We start from the raw sequence: 23,223 nt of genomic DNA on the forward strand, positions 1-23,223 counted from the left end.
TCCATTCTCTCTCTCTGATAAATAAATAAAATATTTAAGTAAGTGTGGGCCAGGGAGATAGTTCAGCCAGTAAGCGCTGTTCGGCGGCATGAGGAGCTGAGTTCATGCTTGCAGTGCTCTTGTCGGGGCCAGGCCTGGAAGTGTGTGCCTGGAGAACCAGTGCTCCAGAGGTGCGGAGACAGGCGGATCACCCAGACAAGCCGCTTAGCTAGGCTAGTCAAGTCAGTGAGCACTGTGTTCAGTGAGAGACCCTGACTCAATAAATAACGTGAAGAATAGTGGAAGAAGGAAACACATACTAACCTCTGGCCTCCACATACATGCACACCGGCATATCACACGTGTATCTACAAGCACATGAACACATATACACACATGTATGCACACCCAACACACATACACACAAGTAAAAAGAAAGAAAAGAGCCGGGCGTGGTGGCACACGCCTTTAATCCCAGCACTCGGGAGGCAGAGGTAGGAGGATCGCCGTGAGTTCAAGGCCATCCTGAGACTCCATAGTGAATTCCAGGTCAGCCTGGGCTACAGTGAGACCCTACCTCAGAAAACCAAAAAAAAAAAAAAAAAAAAAAGAAAAGAAAAAAAAAAGAAAGAAAAGGGCTGGAGATATGGCTTAGCGGTTAAGCGCTTGCCTGTGAAGCCTAAGGACCCCAGTTTGAGGCTCAATTCCCCAGGACCCATGTTAGCCAGATGCACAAGGGGGTGCACATGTCTGGAGTTCATTTGCAGTGGCTGGAGGCCCTGGCGCGCCTATTCTCTCTCTCTCTCTCTATCTGCCTCTTTCTCTCTGTCACTCTCAAATAAATAAATAAAAATGAACAAAAAAAAAATTTAAAAAGGAAAGAAAAGGGGCTGGGGAATGACTTAGTGGTTCAGGCACTTGCCTGCATAGCCAAAGGACACAGGTTTGATTCCCCAGGACCCATATAAGCCAGATGCACATAGTAGCGCATGCTTCTGGAGTTTGTTTCAGTGTCTGCATGCCCTGGCACACCCATTCTCTCTCTCTCTCCCTGTCTCTCTCTGCCCCTTTATCACTCTCGCTCTCTTAAATAGATATTTTAAAAAGGAATCTTCCACATACACATGAGTACAATGAAGAAAATAAAGCAGTTGAGGTCCTTAACTGATAACATAACAATGTAACTAAGAAAGCAAGAGGGGGCCACTCCAACAAGACAGTGTTGGACCTGCGCCGTAAAGGTTCATGTGCAACCCTTCCCAGGAGAGTCAGCAGCAAGCGTAACTATCAGATAAGATGAAGTGACTTGGGAGGTTGTAGGAGAACAAACAAGACCTGGGTGGCTGGAGAGCTGTGGGGGAGGCGAGTAGGAGCTGAGTCATTAGGTAGGCGCGGCGTGGACCACGCAAGGCTTTGCATGCCCTGGGAAGGTACCTGTGCTTTATTCTAAAGACAGCGGGAACCATAGTCCAGTGAGAAAGCCTTAAGTGTACTGATGCTAAGCAACGGGAGCACGTTTGGTTAAAGCGGAAAATGGAATAAACGAGATAAACCTGTACTGTACATCAACTAATATATCTGACCAGAATAAATCTTAAAGTGATAATTTAATCATAATGCTACTTCCCTTCCTCCAAGGGAAGGTTTTCAATCCCAACAGACTCTTCTTAACCCCTGAATCAGAAAAAGAAGAAGGGTCAGCATCCCCAAATGCATTATTGTTTGTTTATTTCCAGGTAAGGTGTCGTTTTAGCACGGGCTGACCTGGAACTTCCTCTGTAGACCCAGCCTGGCCTTGAATGCATGGAAATCCCCCTACCTTAGCCTCCCAGTGCTGAGATTAAAGGAATATTCCACCACAGCTGGGCCCAAATGCTTTTTTAATAGCTGTAGTGGGGCCATAATAATGGAAGTGCTTGTTCAGGTAAATATTGACTTTGTGAACAATAGAAAATAAATGATCAGGGCTGAGAGATTGATCAGTGATTAAAGTACTGTCTTCAAAGCCTAAAGACCTGAATTAGATTCCCGGTACCCAATGTAGTACCAGATATCCAACGTGGTGCATGCATCTGAAGCTCGCTTGCAGTGGCTAGAGGCCCTGGTATCAGAAGAAAAAGAAGAGAAAAGAAGTGGTCAGAGTGTACTCCTTAAATGAGTGCATGAGAGCAGCTAGCTAGTTTCAGCACAAAGAATCACCAGTTCTAGGTGGGAGAGATGGCTCAGCCATTAAGAGGCCTCCCTGAGCAAGCACGGGGGCCTCAGGAGGCTGGAATTTGATCCCCAGGACCCACATAAACAGCTGAGTGTGGCCACATGGGTCTGTCACCTGAATCCCATAGGGAAGCAGAGACCTAAGAAATGCCCCAGCTTGAGAAAAAAAAAAAAAGAAAACGCAAGCACAAGATCATTAAGGGACTGCAGATTACAACAGGAACACACAGAAGGTGACGGAACTGGACATCAGACCTTCCTCTCCCACCACCCAGGCGAGCCGAGCGTGCCTCACAGCAGGGCAGTGCACCATGTGATGCATGGGTAATAGTACACACCACACAACACACACACTGTTAAATATTTTATTTTTCTTTATTTATTTGAGAGAGAGAGAGAGAGAGAGAGAGGATGGGCGTGCCAGGGCCTCCGCCCACTGCAAACAAACTCCAGACGCATGAGCCCCCTTGTGCATCTGGCTTACATGGGTCCTGGGGAATCGAACCTGGGTGCTTTGCAAGCAAGCACCTTAATCACTAAGCCATTTCTCCAGCCCAACACACACACACTTTTACCTAAGCGGTTGGAGCATACCATAGAAGTTGGTTTAATAAGAGTCAAGTTTCTATCCTGACCTGGTGGCCACACAGCACCTTTAAGTTGGTCCTTTCCTTCCCTTCCACCTCCAAACCTCCTCTCCATCAATCCCATATGGAAAACTTGGGAAAAGTTCATCTAGAAAGCTGAAAATTAACCTGTACAGATTCAGATTCTGATAGAAACGAAGTCTAGAAGGCAAGTTCCCACAGTGGAAACAAATTGCTACCACTTTAAAAAGACTGCTTCAAATCACATCAATGTCAATATTCTCACTTTCTCTTCAGTTTGTAATTATCACTAGGATCCTGTCAACAACAGAATTTCAGCCAATTATGTTGCTGGATGTTGTGTTAAAAAAAAAAAAAACACAATTACAGATGGCATTCTACTTGGCAAATCTCTTCAGTAAAAATCAAATAATTCTTTAAAATGAGTTGCTGGTCAGTTAGACAAAGAAAAGGTTTCTTGTTTTTAGGTTTTATTATGGCATGTTCAAATCAATATTTTTATTTTTGTATTTTAATATTTTTATTCTTATTAATTATTACTTTACTGTATAAACATATCACATTTGGTCATATTTTCCTCAGGTTAGACTCTTATATTACCTCTCCCTAACTCCCATGCCACTGAGGGCCCTCCTCAGTGGGGCTGTTGGTGTCCACTGTGGGATCAGGAACGCACCAATCAGTCTGTGTTGGAGGGACGTGTCTCAGAGTCCACGTTCCCACCCTATCATCTTGCTGTGCCCTCTTCTGCAATGTTCCGGGGGTGTTGTAGGTCTCCTTTAGTGTTGAGCTCTCTGCCACCTCTGGATTTCTGCTTTTTTGTTTGTTTGTTTTTTTTTTCTTTTTCTTTTTTGCTTCATTGGTCAGTTGCACACATAAAGCTGGCAGAAGAAACCGCAGTACTTTCCACTTTGAGATGGTTGCCAAGTACAGTCCGTTTATTTCCAGAATAACCTTGAAAACGTTCCCTTAATTTTCAGCAGGGAGAGATTTGTCGAAAAAAAAAAAAAAAAACAACTGTTGCCCTAAATTAGGGTCTTTCATTTAAATGGAATTCTTAGTTCCTGTTTCTTTTTAGAGGATTTTTAACAGGATGATATAAAGCCTGGGTTTCTATCATAGATCAGTGTATACGGAGTCATTCATTTCTATAGAGAGCTGACTCGGCAGAAGAAAGATACGATGCTGACTTGGAATGCCCATTGAAGATCGCGTCCTCTACACTCCTGCAAATTTTCTCCTAAAAACTTATTGTTTCTTTTCAAAGTTGTTGCTCAGGAGAACTGGACAAAGATGACATGAGAAAGAAGCATATACTATGCATGAAACATCCGGGCCAAGGAGGACTTGGGAATGTCCATACAATGTACATGACCATACTTGAGCAGTGTCTTGTTAAAAGTTGCATGCATTGTTTCACATGTGTGTACTTATGTGCACGTGGGGACTCAAATGCCCCGGTCTCAGCTGGGGACACAGCAGAGTAAGTGCTAAGAGAATATCATTTATGGGTCGCCATCCCTGAGATAATGCAGGTATTATCTTAGCAAATCCAGAAAAGCAAATCCTGACCGGTTGGACATTTTGAATTTTGCCACGTAACAAAAGTTATTGATTTGATTTTTAAAAAAATATATATATATATTTATGTGTGTGCCAGGCATGCCATGATCTCTTGCCACTGCAAACAGATACCCATCCAGCTTAACACACGGGTGATTAGAAAATCAAACCTGGGCTGACAGACTTCCCAATCGAGTGCTTTTTATTGCTGAGCCATAGCCCCAGCCCCAGCATTGATCATTTTTACTCAAACAAATTTAAAATGACTTATGTGGGCTGAAGAATTGGCTCATTGGTTAAAGGCACTTACAGGGCCACTTGCTTGCAAAGACTAACAGCCTAGGTTTGATTCCCCAGTATCCATGTTAAGCCAGTTGCACAAAGTCTGGAGTTCGTTTGCCATGGCAGGAGGCCCTGGTGCACCCGTACTCACTCTTTCTTTGTCTCTCTTATATAAATAATTAAACATTTTTTTAAATGACTTATGCAGATTGGAGAGATGGTTTAGTGGTTAAGTCACGTTTCTGAAAAGGACCCAGGTTTGATTCCCTAGTACCCATATAAAGCTGAATGCACAAGGTACTGGATGTGTCTGGACTTCTTTTGCAGTGGCTAGAGGCCCTAGCATGCCCATTCTCTCTCTCTCTCTGTATCTTTATCACTCTCTGCCTCTTTCTGGCTCATACACAAATAAAATATTTTTGAAAATGACTTATGTGCCAATCTCCACATTGAATTTAGTAATCTAAATGATCCCAGGTAATCCATTGCTTCCTGCACATTCCCTCTCCTTGTCTACGTGTTGTGATAGTCACAGAGAGAGGCAGCCAGCCGCTGAGCCGCCAATTCTATGCTGCGTGAAGGTTCTAGTTCACATGGGGACTTCTAATAGAAGCACAAAATCTTAAGCGAGCACCAAAAACGTTATTCAAGAACAACAAGAAAAACCAAACTGAAGTTAGTGGAAGAAAAACAAGTCAGTATTCCATGCATGGAACAGAAAGTGGAATCGCCTGACGGAGCAGCAGGAAACTGCGCTGTGCAGAGCACCTCCCCATTGCTCACACCGTCTCTCACACATTCACTTCTCATGAAATAAACAATTTTCAGAACTGTTTTGTCCAGGGAAGTGACATTTTGCATTCCGTTGATTTGTTCCTCCTCTGTGGACTAAAGATAATGGCATTTTGGAGCTTCACTTTTGAAGGAGACACTTTCACTCTAACAGCTAGAAGCTTGTGTCTTGGGAAGTGAGATGGAGGGGCATAGGCCAGTAGATAGGTCAGATGGGAGATGCCACGAGGTGGTGGGTGGAATGAAAGAGAAGGGAAATACAGCCAAATGTGAACGCTGAATTTCCTGCGGATTTTACTTCCCGAAATCAAAGGGGTTGGGAAAGGGCTGGCTGGAAGGAGTTGGGGGAAGGGAAAGAAGATGACTCATTTTGGGGGAGAAGGGTCTCTTGTATACAATTTTTAAAAATACTTTATTTAGATAGTTATTTGAGAGAGAGAGAGAGAGAGAGAGAGAGAGAGAGAATGGGTGTGTCAGGGCCTTTAGCCATTGCAAATGAACTCCAGACTCATGGGCCACCTGGTATATCTGGCCTAGGTGGGTACTGGGGAATGGAGCCTGGGTCCTTAGGCTTTGCAGATAAGTGTCTGAACCGCCAAGCTATCTCTCCAGCCCTTTTACACGATTGTTGAACTATTGCTACAGAGGAAAAATCGTATTCTCCCCACAGTTTACAGTTTGATAGTATTTCTCTGTTGATTGGACAAGTCTCTTCCCACCATTCCATATGTGAACATTAGCTTTTCCTAGTTAGGTTTCCCACACACAGAAGGACATGAGAGCAGAAAGGACATGAGTTTGGAGGAAGGCTGTCAGGGACAATGGGGGAAGATAAGGAAAGGTCATGGGGATAAGTAAGATCGAAACACACTTGCACACATAAGAAATTGTCAAAGATTTAAAAAAAAAAGTGGCCTTTTAATTGTTACAACAATGTTCAGAAACTTGCCTTGCAGCTAGAATTTCTGTTTCATCAAGTTAATATTGACACTAAGTTTCAAAGTCTGCCATGCAAGCAGAGTGCTTGGTCTTGGGTCTTCTGTGTACAGTCTCCTGCACAGAAGCTTCTGTGGATGAACACGAGATTTCTGAATGACAGAGGAACTAATGCTTTGGAGTCTCCTTGACCCCTAGTGAAAAATGCGGTAACGTACATAGTGTTACTGTGTAACTAGGAGCCATGAAGGAGAAAACGGAGAACAGATTGGTTCATAGCTCCAAGTGTTAATTTATACCAAGAGTCAATGTATTTGCCTGTAGATTAACTCACTAACTTTTCTCAAAACCATGCTTTTGTTGAGAGCTGCTTAAAAGTACTCAGGGGCTGGAGAGAGGGCTCAGTGGTTAAAGGTGCCTGTTTCAAAGCCCGACGGCCTGGGTTTGATTCCCCAGGACCCATATAAAACCAGTTACACAAAGTGGTTCATGCATGTGGAATTCATTTGCGTGGACAAGGGGCCCTGGCACACCCATTCTCTTTCTCTTCTTGTAAGTTAATAGTTATTTTTATTGTTGTTCTTGTTAAAAAATATATATATACTCAAATTGTAAACTTTCACTTCATACACACCACATAAACCAGCCCCTGGCCAAGAAACAGAGACAGCTTTCTAGCGCTGCTTTCCAACAGCGGCAGAGCCAGCACCCTCGGCCCGTGGCTCCCCTGCGCGCTCCCACAAGCCCATCTAATGCCTGTGTGCCGTGTGTGTTGATGACAAGCATGGGTGACTTGGGACCAGTAGTCAGAAGCAGACATGCAGGTTCTCCCTTGGTGCACCACTTCTGCTTTGGGACAAGGACACTTGGCTCGTGACCAGCCAGCTCCTGAGACGTTTCTCTCTGCTCTCTATGCCTCTTGCCTTTCTTCTATCTCTTCTCCCTCTCAGTATTGAGACAGAGTTTCTGTCTATAGCCCCGGTTGACCTGCAACTTACTATTTAGAGCAATTTGGCCTTGAGTTTGCGGCGCCCTCCCCTGCTTCTGCCTCTGAACGCCGGCGTAGCTAGCGTGCACCATGCCTGGCTTCTCTTTTCTATGCGCGTCCTCTCACGCCGCGTTCTCTCTGCTGTCCTTCCCTCTCACTATTGAAGCTAAGCCGCTGTCCCTGTCATTAGTCCCGAAAGGCCTCTCTCTGTCCCTCTTGCCATGAGAAGAGTAGATTTCCTGGGGCAGAGCTGGCCACCTGCTCGCACACGTGACCGCTCTGCTTTCAGGATACTGGGAACACAAGGGCCATAGCCAGCGACCCGCGCTTATCCAAAGTTAGGTCCCCAAACCTGTATGCTCTATATTTACTGTATCTGTAGCCCCTTCTATCAAAGAGATCCTTCCACACAATTTACATTCGATGTTTGTCTCACCCTGTTCCTAGACTCAGTTTGTTGAAACTCTGCCTAACCCTTACAAAAAAGAAATCTCCAAACAAAATTCTACCTTGTGCTTGAAACGTTCTCAGAATTCCTTTAAAAATGGTTTCGCCGGATGTGGTGGCGCACGCCTTTAATCCCAGCACTTGGGAGGCAGAGGTAGGAGGATCGCTGTGAGTTCAAGGCCACCCTAAGACTCCATAGTGAATTCCAAGTCAGCCTGGGCTAGAGTGAGACCCTACCTCGAAAAACCAAAAAACAATTGGGCTTCTGCGTGAGAAGGAAAATACTTGGTAGCAGAGGACAGTAAGTTAAAAAGGAGACATAAAGGGAAGAGAAAGGAAGGGAGCAGGATACTTAATAGGTTGATATTGTATATATGTAATTACAATGATTGTAATCGGGAGGTAATATGATGGAGAATGGAATTTCAAATGGGAAAGTGTGGGGGTGGGAAGGGAGGGAATTACCATGGGATATATTTTATAATCATGGAAAATGTTAATAAAAATTAAAAAAAGAAAAGAAAGAAAAAGAAAAACCAAAAAGCAAAATAAAGCTTTCTTGTGGTGGTGCATGTCTTTAATCCTAGCACTCGAGAGGCAGAGGTAAGAGGATCACCATGAGTTCAAGGCCACCCTGAGACTACATAGTGAATTTCAGGTCAGCCTGGACTAAAGTGAAACCCTACCTCAAAAAAAAAAAAAAAAATGCTTTCTTGTCTTGTATTTTTGATTTCTTATTACTATGTTAAGGCTTTAGGGAAGTTAGCATTTTATCTCATTGTTTCAAGAGTCTCCATCAATTATAATTTTCTCACTTTTCTTATCTACAGCACTACTTTAATTCTTTCCCAAGATGCTAAACAGAATTGTTTGAAGTACAATGATATATTGGATTTCCCTTGGCCAGTTAAATCTGGGATTTAGGAAACAGAGGACGGCAGTGAGCTATGTGTGATAACTGAATAGATGAACTCTTTTTTTTTTTTTAAAGATTTTTATTTATTTATTTGAGAGCAACAGAGAGAGAAAGAGGCAGATAAAGAGTGAGAGAGAGAATGGGCGCGCCAGGGCTTCCAGCCACTGCAAACGAACTCCAGATGCGTGCGCCCCCTTGTGCATCTGGCTAACGTGGGTCCTGGGGATCGAGCCTCGAACCAGGGTCCTTAGGCTTCACAGGCAAGCGCTTAACCGCTACGCCATCTCTCCAGCCCTAGATGAACTCTTAACACATTCGTCTTTGTTTCTCCATGCTCCATGAACAGCGCGGTCATTCGTGGCTTCGGGCTGCTTTCATACTCGAGCTCTTGCGAAGGTCTTGTCTGTTTTCCGGATGTGCAAACTCTTGAACGGTCTTGTTATGACCTCATTTCTCTTTGCCTCAGTAGCCTTCACTCCACTCATGCCCTCGCCATGAAGTCCTTTTGCCTCTCTAAAGAGCCCTTGCTCTCTCTCTCTGGGCTGCCCTAACTGCTGCTCCCTCTATGGGGTTTAATATTCCGGCTCATCTTCCCCTCTTGTTACTCAACCTCTGACTGTCAGCTTAGACAGCATTTCCCCTGGGAAGCCCTCCCTGAGTACCCAGCTCTAGAATCAGTGGCCTTCCCAGAGTCTCCTGCGCTCCTGCTTCTCCAGCATGGGCCTGTGTTGTTCCTGCCCACTTATCAGCATAGTTAGCTTTGAAAGGGCAGGACTATGCCTGTCTTGTGCACTAATTACATATTGCAGCAAGCCAGCAAGACTTGATTTCACACAAACTGAATGGCATGTTTATATCTGTATCTGTCTATCATAACTGAATCTCTCTCTCTCTCACACACACACAATTTGGTAAGTGACACTTCTGACTCCTCAACCTCAACATGTACTTACACTCATAACTAAATATTTTTTTTTAATTTTTTTGTTTATTTTTATTTATTTATTTTTTTTGAGAGCAACAGACAGAGAGAGAAAGGGGCAGATAGAGAGAGGGAGAGAGAGAGAGAGAGAGAGAGAGAGAGAGAGGATGGGTACACCAGGGCCTCCAGCCACTGCAAACAAACTCCAGACGCGTGCACCCCCTTGTGCATCTGGCTAACGTGGGTCCTGGGGAATCGAGCCTCAAACCAGGATCCTTAGGCTTCACAGGCAAGCACCTAACCATTAAGCCATCTCTCCTGCGCTCGTAACTAAATATTTTTCATGGTCACCTTATGTATACCCAGTCTTGCAATTTTCATCCTTGATAAATGTCACTTACCTGCTTAAGAATTATATTTTTACTTCTCTCTTCCAGTTACAATGCATTTACTTTAGCAAAACAGTGTATTATTCTTGGGGCACAGGACATTTACTTTGCCCATCTTCCCAAGCAAACCTTACTTTTAAACCTGGTTTGATTTAAAGTAGACTGTGAAATGATTCTTTATCTATCCATTCTCTCTTTTGTTGTTGTTTTGTGATGATTTTACTTCTGCAAACTCTTTATTTTTCATTTTTTTTATTTTGCAAGGTAGGGTCTCACTCTAGCTCATGCTGACCTGGAATTCACTATGGAGTCTCAGGGTGGCCCTGAGCTCAAGGCAATGCTCCTACCTCTGCTTCCCAAGTGCTGGGATTAAAGGCGTGTGCCACCACGCCTGGCTTCTGCAAACTCTATGGCCTGAAGGAAATGGGATGATAGCTACCTTAGTGTACCCTTTGTTAATATTCTTGGTGAATCTATGCAGATTTTTTTCCATCCTCACTTGACACACACTAAAATAAAAGTGGCAAAAGTAGTTTAAAAAATAAACGATGATTCATTTAAGTAACAATGTCCGGTGCTTTTCATTTGTCTTCTGGCCCGTTGGCATAGTAACCCCTTATCTTATTCCTTATCTTTCAGATGCTGTTCTGGTGCCTTTAAGAAATGGGGCAACCAGTATTCAGTGTTCAGTAGCTACATACAGATACAGGATCCCAGCCCACACAACAATGAGATGCTGTGGCCAAACTATTCCCACACATTCCCCCCACACATGAGCCAGCTTACTACATTGTCAATCAGCTGCCAACAATGTCCCCACTCTCTGTGCTTGCTTCTCCAGCTCCCCCCCCCCCCATTTCTCTGGGCTCCTGACACAACCCTTGCCTTCTACTTTGACAAACTAGAAAGAGCAGCAAGATCATCTGATCTCTCTGGCTAAATGAAGCAACTTGTCTAGTAAGCATTATTCTGGGCTTTGTTTGCCTCCCTGTTTCTGGCTCTACAGGGCCAGTATAGGCTGCTGTCTTGAATGTCTGTGATACCCACAGATATAGGAAGAGTGAGACGCTTGAATTGATGCCAGTATCACTAATGCACATGAGAAAGCATGCAACTGTTGACTCCACCCTACCTCACCCAAGAGATCCTTCTCTGGAGCTTTTCTGCAAGTGACAATTTTTTTTTTTTTTTTGATCTTCCAGGCTAATTCTCAAGCTGTCATGCCTTACCTCTTTATCATCAATATTTCATAATTCCCCCTTTATGATCCTGAAATCAAACTGAAGGATAATATTATCTATCTGAACATCATTTAAAAAAAATCAATGTCATGCACAAACACATTGGAAAGGAAATAAGAGGAAAATAATTCACAGCAGGTAAGTATGAGTTCAGTGGCATAAATCCTTAGAAATGAGTATTCCAGAAGACATAATCATGTAGTCAGATGATTGTGTCTATTCACCAAACCAACATCTGAGAATGACTAAAGCAGATGGCAGGAGACAGGTTTTATTTGAAGATCCAAATAGCCTAAGAGATGTTGTTGTCAGAGTGTGATTTTAAAATAACAACAACAAAAAAGTGGTCAGGTCCAAACAAAACATACCCTGGTTTTGACTGAAGAGGTTGGGAAGTAGAGAGTTTCTAGTAAAATGGAAGTTACTTCTAGGCTCAAATAGTATAAACAGGTTTTTATCTTATATAAATGTCTTTGGGACCTTGAAACTTATGAGTAGAGCAAGTCATTTTTTTATTGTCTTTTTCTTTTATTGTCTTTTTCTGGTAGATTATAGGACATCTGGCATTCTTGGAGCAAGCCTAGGTATACAACCAAAGCCACGAATTTTCTTGATCATGGTAATGACAAAATAAGGTTCTTTCTCCAACCTGAAAAAATATCATCGTGGATATGCAGACCATTTTGTGTCTGGAGGAGCATGTTGTAAGTAGTCCTACCCTTCCTTTGGCTCTTACATTCTTTCCACCACCTCTTCCACATTAGACCCTGAGCCTTGGAAGGTGTGATAGAGATGTTACTCAGTACTCCAGTCACTTCTTTCCAGCACTATGATACCTTCTGAGTCATCCCAAGGTCACTGCCATCTGAAAAGAGAAGATTCTCTACCCAAAGTGAGAGTAGCGATAGTATAAGAGTATAAATATTAAGAGAAGTGCTTTTTTTGTTAATAAAAATTGAGAAAAAAAAGAAAAAAATATATCACCATGGGATGGTTGAGTCTCCACTGAGGACCACTATCAACTGTCAAGGATAGAGTGTGGCCATGAGAAAAGAAGGAAAGAAGGCGCGGTAGAGGTGATGGAGATGTGGTTTGACATGTATTATGCTGCACTGATGGTGATGAAGTGTGTGTGTGTGTGTGTGTGTGTGTGTGTGTGTGTGTGTGTGTTAACTTGGCCTCCAAAACTGACCCTGGAAACAGGGTCAACTTGGAGAGGTTAAAATAACTTGTGGATGTCAGTCATACAGCAGGAAAGTAGCAAGATGAGTGTGGAATTTGAGACCGTAGTGGGAACATTCCAGACTTTCTAGCTACACAAAAATGAAGAAATGGTCAGTACCACACACAGCCAAGAGGCCCCTTCATGGAAATTTCAAGGGGGTTCCCAGCTGAGCCATGCCAGATGCATGAAAGCCCAGGCTGGGCAGAGAATGTCAATCAAGCTATTCACAGGCTGCAGCTGAGGGAGGTCCTGTCCACTGCTGTGCATCAGAGCCTAAGTCTTGGCCTGAGACCCAGCCCTGGAACAATGCCACTCTCTATGGGATTTTTCATTCTTTTTTTTTTTTTTTAAGCCCTTCATTGTTTCCCTTTTCATAATAGATGCTCATTGTAAAATGCTCCTCTAATCTAGAAATACATAAAGTGAGAAAGAAAATTTCTATAGTCCCATCATTCAAAATTAATTGTTGGTTACAACTTTTGGATTTTTTTTCTTGTGTATAAAAATATTAATTACAAATGAGATCATTTTATAAAGATCATTTTTAACTTATGTTTATTTATCAATTTGTTATGACCTTTTATCCTTGCCTGTATTCAACAAACTATATCTTTTCCTATTTTTAGCAGCTGTATAATATAGTTCTTCCTGCTTTTGCACTAGGTCCATAAAGGAACTATCTAGGGAAATGCAATCAAAAAAGATCTTTTTTCCCCCCAAACATTTTGGCTATTAGCCTTAACAAGCACCACTGGGCATATAATTTTGTGCAAGAATGCACACACTCTTGTAACATAAACTCCTAGAAATTAAATTGCCAAATGGCTCTCAGAAAGGCTTTACCAATTTACAATTGTACCAGCGGTACTTGAAAATGTCAGCTCCTGGCTGGAGAGATGGTTTGGCAGTTAAGGTGCTTACCTGTGAAGCCAAAGGACCCCAGTTCGATTCCCTAGGGTCCACATAAGCCAGAGGCACAAGGTAGAATATGCATCTCAAGTTCATTTGCAGTGGCTGGAGGCATTGGAGCACCCATCCTCTCTCTCTCTCTCAAGTAAGTAAATAAAAATAGAATTTTTTTTTATAAAAAGAAAATGTCAACTCATACCTCAGTAAACTATTTATTAACAATTTTCTTCTTTCTTTTTTACTTGTTTGGGGAAATGATGGATGTTGATTATTTTAAATATAGTAAATTAGGAGAAAATGTAATGTTTTAAAATCTGTCAAAAATATCTATTGAAGAGTTGGGTCTGGTGGCTTATGCTTTTAATCCCATCACTAAGGAGACAGAGATTGGAGGATTGCCATGAGTTCATGGCCACCCTGAGGCTACATAGTGAATTCCAGGTCAGCCTGAGCTAGAGTGAGACCCTACCTCAGAAAACAAAAAACAAAACAAACAAAAATCCACTGAAGTACTTTACTGCAGGTCTGTAGTGTGATGGGTGGTTCTCCACAAAAAAAATGCTGGAGACCTCAGAGTGTGACGTTTAAAAGAAGGGCTTTGCAGATCTAATTAGGTAAAAGATCTAAAGTGAGAGCATCCTGGATTATAGTGGGCTCTAAATTAAGTGGCACTCAATTGAGAGAAGAGATGGCAGAGAAGATGGGGCACATAAATACAGGCAAAACTGAAGAAATGAAACCACAAGACAAGGAATGTCAAGAATTTCCAATGACGGGCTGGAGAGATGGCTTAGCGGTTAAGCGCTTGCCTGTGAAGCCTAAGGACCCGGGTTCTAGGCTCGGTTCCCCAGGTCCCACGTTAGCCAGATGCACAAGGGGGCGCACGCGTCTGGAGTTCGTTTGCAGAGGCTGGAAGCCCTGGCACGCCCATTCTCTCTCTCTCCCTCTCTCTGTCTTTCTCTCTGTGTCTGTTGCTCTCAAATAAATAAATAAAGAAATATAAAAAAAATTAAAAAAAAAAAGAATTTCCAATGACCATCAGGCTCCAGCAGATTAGCATGCAACGAGTTCTTCCTCTGAGCTTGTGGCCAAGAACTCCTTCCTAATATCGTGATTAGAGTGCCGTGTCACCTCCATGTCTGTGAGAGAAGAAATGTCCGGTGTTTGTGTGTATGTGTGTGTGCGCGTGCACGTGCAGGCATGTATATGCGTGTGCATGCACGCGTGAATGGGCATGTGTGTGCCACAGCGTGTGTGTGGAAGTCAGAGGGCCACCTGGGGTGTCAGTCCTCACCTTCTACTGCATTTGAGACAAGGTCTCTCTTCTTGTTTGACTGCTACAAATGCCAGACTGTCTGGCCTGTGAGCTCTGGGATTCTCCTGACGCCACCGACCCATGCTATAGGTGTGAGCTGCTTGCATCCGCCTTCATGTGGATTCTAGGGGCTTGAACTCCGGTTGCCACACTTAAGGAGCAAACGCTTGTAGACACTGTGTCATCTCTCCAGCCCTATGCTGTTCCTTTTAGGTCACACATTTGTGGTCATCAATTTCAGCACACTATAACTGGGTCTCTCTAACCAGTTCTCTCTTCGTATACAAATGTACAGTATCTGTCTTCGCATGAACAGGACTATTGTGGGCATGTGGTTTTTACATAGTACTTTTGGTTTGTTCAACATTATAGCCAATGCATCCTCACAAGTAAAATAGGACCACATATGCGATTTTTTAAACATTCAGATGAAAAGCACATTAATGAGGTGTGACATCCTAAAATGTTCATTATTTAAAAGTGTATGATTAGCGAACTTTATGTATTCACAAGGTCATGTAATCATCACTGACTACCAAAATATATTTTGTCAACCTCCTATACTGCAAACTCAGTAGTCAGCCCCCCATTTCCTTCTCTGTCCAGATTCTGGCCTCTACCCAATCTACTTTCTATCCCTATCGATTTACCTATTGAACATTTTACACATGTGACCTAATATAATTTAATGTTCATGTTGGAGAGCAGATTCAATTGCAGCTCTATGTTATGGTTTCAAGGTATCTCCCAAATGTTAATGAGTTGGACGCCTAACCCCCAATTCATATGCTGATGTTGCCTGGAGACGGGACCATGAAGATGGGTCCCCATGATACCACTGGTGGTTTTACAGAAAGGTGAAGAGAGGACCAAGCTGGCATGCTTGCTTTGTCCAACCACACGGTGATAGAGCTTGGAGGTCCTCACAGCTCCATGCTCCTGGATTTCCTAGCCTTTGGATGCCCACGACAAATAAGTTGTACTCTTTATAAAGTATCTAATCTTGCATTTTACAAGGAAACCTAAGACGCCCTAGTTGGGGATTGCTACAAAACCTGTGGTCCCCTCTAAGTCCTGAGGGCTTTTAAAGTCCCCCTGGGGCATGGGGAATGTCTGAAAACTATGTCATGCAGCTATGTCCCCATTGCTACCACATGGACACTTATTTCCCAAGGCCTCTGGATTCTGATGGTTATGCTACTTATGAACCATACTGTGGAATCTCTTGAAAACTGGAGAGGTGGCTTATTGGTTAAGGCACTTCCTGTGAAGCCTAAAGACCCAGGTTCAATTCCCTAGTACCCATGCAAGCCACATGCACGTGGTAGTGCACACGTCTGAGTTTGTTTGCAGTGGCTGGAGGCCCTGGTGTTCTCATTCTCTCCATTTCTCTATGTGCCTCTTTCTCTCTCTCTCTCTCATTCATAAATAAGTAAATAATAAATAAGTAAATAAATAAATACAAACTAGGAACTTAGAGTAGGGTCTACACTCTTCAAGAAACTGCTCCTGCCAGGCATGGTAGCACATGTCTTTAATCCCAGCACTAGGGAGACAGCAGTAAGAGGATCAGCCCGAGTTCGAGGCCACCCTGAGACTGCATAGTGAATTCCAGGTCAACCGGAGCTACAGTGAGACCCTACCTTGAAAACAACAACAACAACAAAGAAAAAGAAACTGCTCCCAATCACTTGCTGTCCTTTTGGGCTCCTTGCTCCATGACACCCTCTAAACCAGAGCCCCTTTCCTTTTCTCCAACAATGAATTTTCCTGACTCTTCGTCTCTCTCTCTCCACCATCTCCCGCGTCACTGGGAAGGCAGACATTCATTTATTTGTATAGATAAGGCGGGAGTAAAAACCAGAAAGGCTAGAGTTGGGTTGATCATACTGACAAGGAGAACTAACACAAATTAATTGCTCTAATTATTCTGGCTCTGTCTGATAGATGTCTGACACATTTTTTTTTCTTTACTTATTTTTGTTTTTAGTTTTTTAAGGTTTATAGGGATTGGATTAAGAGAAGGAAGTGCAGAGAGCTCCTGCCTTGTGGGGGAGGGGGTAGGAGTGGATAGAGAGCCCCTGAGGGAAAAGGGGTTCCCTTCCCCCATCATCCCAGCCCAGAGATGAGATGAGGGGGGATTACCAGAACCAGGACCTGGATGTTAAGGTGTCAGGAAAGGTAAACAGCCAAAAAGAGCTCTTTGTTCTTTTTTTTTTTTTCTTTTTTTTTTAATCAAGGTGTTTATTGTCTTCTGTACTGACAATACAACTGTTAATCTTTTTCTTTTTTTTTTTTTTTTTTTTTTTTTGAGTTTTCCAGGTAGGGTTTTGATCTAACCCAGGCTGACCTGGAATTCACTCTGTAGTCTCAGGGTGGCCTTGAGCTCAAGGCAATCCTCCTACCTCTGCCTCCCAAATGCTGGGATTAAAGGCCTGGCTACAACAGTTAATCTTTGTGAATCTATTGGATTAATGTCTGCGTATCTCAATGATACCAGTTAACCAACTTTCATGTGTTTATTATTCATTATACTTATTTTGTGAATCACTTTTTACTTTCTTAAGAAGTACTTGATTTGTTCTTACTTAGGTGAAGGCACTCTTTATAGCAAAGATATCCAACCCTTTAAATGTATCACACAAAAAAACAATGTCCCTTAGTTTGTTATTTATGGGCAAAGTTTGCTGATTCCTTAAGTTTCTAAACGTTTTGTAATAAACAATAATTTTTTAGTCATATTTTCCTTTTTAGTATCTGAACATCTTGCTCAGGACTTGCTACAATAAAAATATTCTTCCAAACCTTGTTTCAGTGCTCACATTCTTTATGTGTGGAAGCTATCTGGATTATTTGTGTACATGCAATTTCGTGTTGTGCAAGGAAAAAGAATCATATTTTTTCCACTTTAGCTATTAACAATTTCCAAAACTGAAGAAGAGGAAAAGATCACGACATCAAAATAGAAGAGTGACTGATTGAGATGGGGAGGAGATATGATGGAGAATGGAGTTTCAAAGGGGAAAGCGGGGGGGAGGGAGGGTATTACCATGGGATATTTTTTATAATCATGGAAGTTGTTAATAAAAATTTTTTAAATGAAAAAAAATCCAAAACTGTTAATTGGCCAATTAATTGTTTATCTACTGGTTATAACTGTGTTTTACCTTGGCATATTTTCTACTTAGTATGGCTAGTTTATATACATAATGCTATGTGTTTCCCCTTACTTCTACTTATCTTCCAGCCTCTGTCATGAACATGCTAGTACCAATTGATCTTAAGAAAAGGTAGTTTGGGCTGGAGAAATGGCTTAGCGGTTAAGCGCTTGCCTGTGAAGCCTAAGGACCCTGGTTCGAGGCTCAATTCCCCAGGACCCACTTTACCCAGATGCACAAGGTGGTGCATGCGTCTGGAGTTCGTTTGCAGTGGCTGGAAGCCCTGGCGCACCCATTCTCCCTCTCTCTGCCTCTTTCTCTCTGTCTGTTGCTCTCAAATAAATAAATAAAATAAACAAAAAAAATTTAAAAAAAGAAAAGGTAGTGTTAGCCTTCACATAAACCAGTTAAATGTTATGGCTTTCTTCATGAGTTTGATGTTTTTATTGCCAAACCTATTTATTTTATATTTTATAGTTCTTATTATGGTTAGAATATATATATGAATGTGGTGGTTTTGTTTGTCATATTGCATTAAATCGGGACTCCTGATGAATAGGTCTCCTCTGCCATGACCGTGTTCCCCCAAAGCAGCTACCACAACCCCAAAGCAACAGGGCCAAGTATCCGTAGACTGAAACCTCTGAAACAATGATCTGAACTAGACTTTTCCTCCTTTTAGGTTGACTATCTCAAGTATTTTGTCACAATGAGGGTAAGATAACACAAGAAGGTACTTGATCACCTGTGAACCATGTCAGTTACTTGGTGGGTACAGAAGGTGAAATAAACATGTTAAAGAAAGGTAATATGATTCTCCAAGGTCGGTCTCAGAAAGAACTTTCATACAAGTGTCTTTAAGAACATCGTCCTGACTTTTAGCTCTTGAGGACACAACATCCTTTCATTCGTTTTCTGGATCTCTGCTCAAATTGAGGGAATATGTGAATCTATGTTCTCACAACACATTGGTCTCATTTTCTGAAATTTAAAGGATGCAAATCAACATATCAAACCACAGGCAGGATTTATTTTTTGTCAATAAATTATATGCAACTTTACACAAATTACATGAGTGAAAGTAACATATTATTATAACAATTTGTTAATATATACCAAGAAAGTATCTCTGTAGCTTCACAAGTTTAGTAAACATGATAAGATTGCCGCATAGTGCTTCTTCTTCTGAATACACCCTGTGAGCACCAGAACACCAAGGACCTTCCCTCGTAGATGTTTCTGGCATCTCTATTTGTCATATTAGCATTAGGTCTAATCAGATCTCAATAAAACCTGTCATCTTTGTGTGTCTTAAAACTTTGGCAGCCAGTCTTGGTTTAATCCCAGCACTCAGGAGGCAGAGGTGGGAGGGTCGCTGTGAGTTCAAGGCCAGCCTGAGACTACATATTGAATTCCAGGTCCTCCTGGGCTAGATTGAGACCTTAACTCAAAAAAAACAACAACAGGGCTGGAGAGATGGCTTAGCAGTTAAGCGCTTGCCTGTGAAGCCTAAGGACCCCGGTTCGAGGTTCAATTCCCCAGGACTCACATTAGCCAGATGCACAAGGGGGCACATGCATCTGGAGTTCGTTTGCAGTGGCTGGAGACCCTGGCATGCCCATCCTCTCTCTCTCTTTCTCTGTCTGTCACTTTCAGATAAATCAGTAAACATAAAACAAAAAAAAAAAAATTAAAAAAAGAACAACAACAAAAAACCTAGGACATACGAGTATCTCATGCAGCTTAAATTATGTTTCACCATGAATGAGCAACAAACATTGCTGCACAAGGTGTGTGCATGTGTGTTTTTCTGTGTGTGTATATGAGAGAGAGAGAGAGGGAGAGTATCTGCATTTATTTCCTCATGAGTTTAGGCCAATCAGCATGATTCTGCAAGAAATTTTCATATTTGATGAATATATCTGCATTTTTGGTCAACTTTGCAATTCAGACAGAAGAGCCTGTTAATTCCTAAGCAATGACTCTTCTTTGGAAATAAATATAAAGTCTAGGGACTGGCTGTAATCAAAGGGAGGGGTAAGTTGAAAGTTAAAGCAATTAAATAGGTGTAGGATGCACAAATATCATTTCCTAGTAACCGAAGTTCCATAATAAATTTCATGGAATTTGGCTAGTCATAAATAAACATAGCTGCTAAAAATGCGATTTCCGGGCTGGAGAGATGGCTTAGCGGTTAAGCGCTTGCCTGTGAAGCCTAAGGATCCCGTTCGAGGCTCGGTTCCCCAGGTCCCATGTTAGCCAGATGCACAAGGGGGCGCACGCATCTGGAGTTCGTTTGCAGAGGCTGGAAGCCCTGGAGCGCCCATTCTCTCTCTCTCCCTCTGTCTTTCTCTCTGTGTCTGTCGCTCTCAAATAAATAAATAAATAATTTAAAAAAATGCGATTTCCCAAAATGAATTTTAAAAGCAGTAATTCATGCTTTGAGGGTGCTTAATTGGTGACTGTTTATACCTTGCTGTGATCAGCAGGTTTAAAACAATATAAGTTTGATTAAAAAAAAAAGATAGGGGCTGGAGAGATGGCTTAGCGGTTAAGCGCTTGCCTGTGAAGCCTAAGGACTCCGGTTCGAGGCTCGGTTCCCCAGGTCCCACGTTAGCCAGATGCACAAGGGGGCGCACGCATCTGGAATTCGCTTGCAGTGGCCGGAAGCCCTGGCACGCCCATTCTCTCTCTCTCTCCCTCTATTTGTCTTTCGCTCTGTGTCTGTCACTCTCAAATAAATAAATAAATAAAAATGGACAAAATTTTTTTTAAAAAAAAAGATAGGAAAATGATGGCGATTTTGAAATAGGTGACCCTTCAGAGAAGAGGTGGTAAGGTTAGGGGAGCTGCTGCTGTAGTTGGGATCCTAAATGACCTCCCGAGACCGTGTGTTAAAGTGAGGAAACCAGCCTGGGGGAAGGATGTGAGGTCACTAGCAGCATGCTCTTGAAGGGGCCGGGTGCATCCCAGTCCCTTCCTGCCCTTCTTTTTTGCTTCCTGGCTGCCATGGTATAAGCTGCTTGTTCTACTCTGCCCAGTTGTACTGCTTTCCCACAAGGCCAAAAGCAATGGATCTCTCTGACCATGGAACAAGGCATCCAAAGCTGTGAGCCATAATAAATCTTCTCTCTCCCTCCCTCTCTCTCTCTCTCTCTTTTAGGTAGGGTTTCACTCTAGCCCAGGCTGACCTGGAATTTACTCCATGGCCTCAAACTCACTGTGATCCTTTTACCTCTGCCTCTCCAGTGCTGGGATCCAAGGCTTGTACCACCATGCCCAGCTCTTTCCTCTTTTTTTTTTAAGTTGATTTATCTCAGTTTATTTTATTTTATTTTATTTTTTAGAGTAATAGACAGCTGATAAAGATAACTGTGGGCCAGATACAAGACGCCTACAGGCTGAAATTGTGCAATGGTGTGGGGAGGTTTGAGAAACCATAAGAAAAATATGAAGAGAACTAGGATAATGATAGTGAAGAAATCTAAGGTAAAATGGTGAATAGCAAAGATAACTTTCTTTTGCATCCTGTCCTTTGTTCCAAGGCATAAAAGTTGTGCGTGTGTGTGTGTGTGTGTGTGTGTGTGTGTGTGTGTGTGTGATGGAGATTGTCCTGGTAGGTAGCAATTTAGCTGGCAAGAGTGGCGAGAGGGACTGGTCCCACCTAAAGATGTTGGGCTGAAGTGAAAATGAGGAGGAATCCAATTAAAATGCCTCACATTAATTAAGAAACCATGGTAGTAGAGAGATAAATCACCAGACTACTGCCATGGAAATCACTTGTAATGTCTTCAACTAGTGGACAGGAATTTTTCTTGTTTTTGATTTTCCCATTGGATAGACTTAAGGACTGGAGAAATGGCTTAGTGGTTAAGGCATTTACTCATGAACCCTAAGGACCCAGGTTCTATTCCCAAGTACCCATGTAAGTCAGATGTACAAGGTGGCTCATGCATCTGGAGTTTGTTTGCAGTGGCTAGAGGCCCTGGCATGCCCACTGTCTCAATCTGCCTCTTTTCTCTTTCTCTCTCAAGATAAATAAATATATTATTTATTTATTTGAGAGAGATAAAAAGGAGAGAGAAAGAGGCATATAGAGAATGGCCACGTCAGGCCCTCTAGCCACTGCAAACTCACTCCGGATGCATGCGCCCCCTTGTGCAACTGGTATATGTGGGTCCTGGGTCCTTTGGCTTTACAAGTAAATGTCTTAACTGCTAAGCCATCTCTCCAGCCCTTAAATAAATTTAAAATTTTTAAATTTTAAAATAGGATATGGATAGACTTAAAATGAAAGTCTATATATTCATATGTATATATATGTGTATATACATATATATTATATATATAATCATATCCATATATATATATATATATATTCAGTCAAAAGTAAGACAAGTTTATAATTTCTCTTACCTGATAGTAACTTTACTTCAATTTCTCATGGATTTTGAATATAGTTCACATAATTTTCATGGAAGGGGTTAAAGTGATTGTTCAATCACCTTTAATATTTTATATTCACATAGAGGCTTATGGTGTTTTATTTTTAACTAAACAACAAATAAATAAAGGCTAAAAGAATATTTAGCTATCAGTCTTTGCACAGCCCCTGAAGGAGGCATTGCTATTGCTATTTTATATTAAAAAAAAAACACCTGAGGCTTTGAGAAGTAAATGAGTAGGTATTCTAACCCCTAGTATGGTGCTAACACTGGGACCCAATAACGTGGGTATCACTACCAGGAGGTCATGGTGCTGTGTTACATGACCACTCACGTCACCAAAGTGGGATGTTTATCCTGTTAGTGACTCTGCTCTGGCCACATACTCTCATGAAAGCTGTTGTTAAAAAGCACGAGGTGGGGAGGCTGGCTATCAGACAATCTTGTCCAGGTGGACATTGCATGAGTGCTGCTTCATTAACATTATAACCATCACTTCTTTGTTTTTTTCTTTTAAAACTGGGTCTCACCGGGTGTGGTGGTGCACACCATTAATCCCAGCACTCGGGAGGCAGAGGTAGAGGATTGTTGTGAGTTCAAGGCCACCCTGAGACTCCATAGTGAATTCCAGGTCAGCCTAGGCTAGGGTGAGTCCCTACCTCGAAAAATAAAAGTAAAAAAACTGGGTCTCATGTAACCCAGGCCGTCCTTGAACTCAATATCTAGCTCATTTTATAACTCAAGAATGACCTTGAACTTGTGATCTTCCCACCTTTACCTCCTGAGTGCTGAGATTAGACATGTACCACAATGCCTATTTAAAAAAAATATCTATTTATTTATGAAAGAGATATGAGAGAAAGAGACACACAGAGAGAGAGAGAGAGAGAGAGA

This window comes from Jaculus jaculus, chromosome 9 (genome assembly GCF_020740685.1).
Source record: "Jaculus jaculus isolate mJacJac1 chromosome 9, mJacJac1.mat.Y.cur, whole genome shotgun sequence".
NCBI classification, from domain to species: Eukaryota; Metazoa; Chordata; class Mammalia; order Rodentia; family Dipodidae; genus Jaculus; species Jaculus jaculus.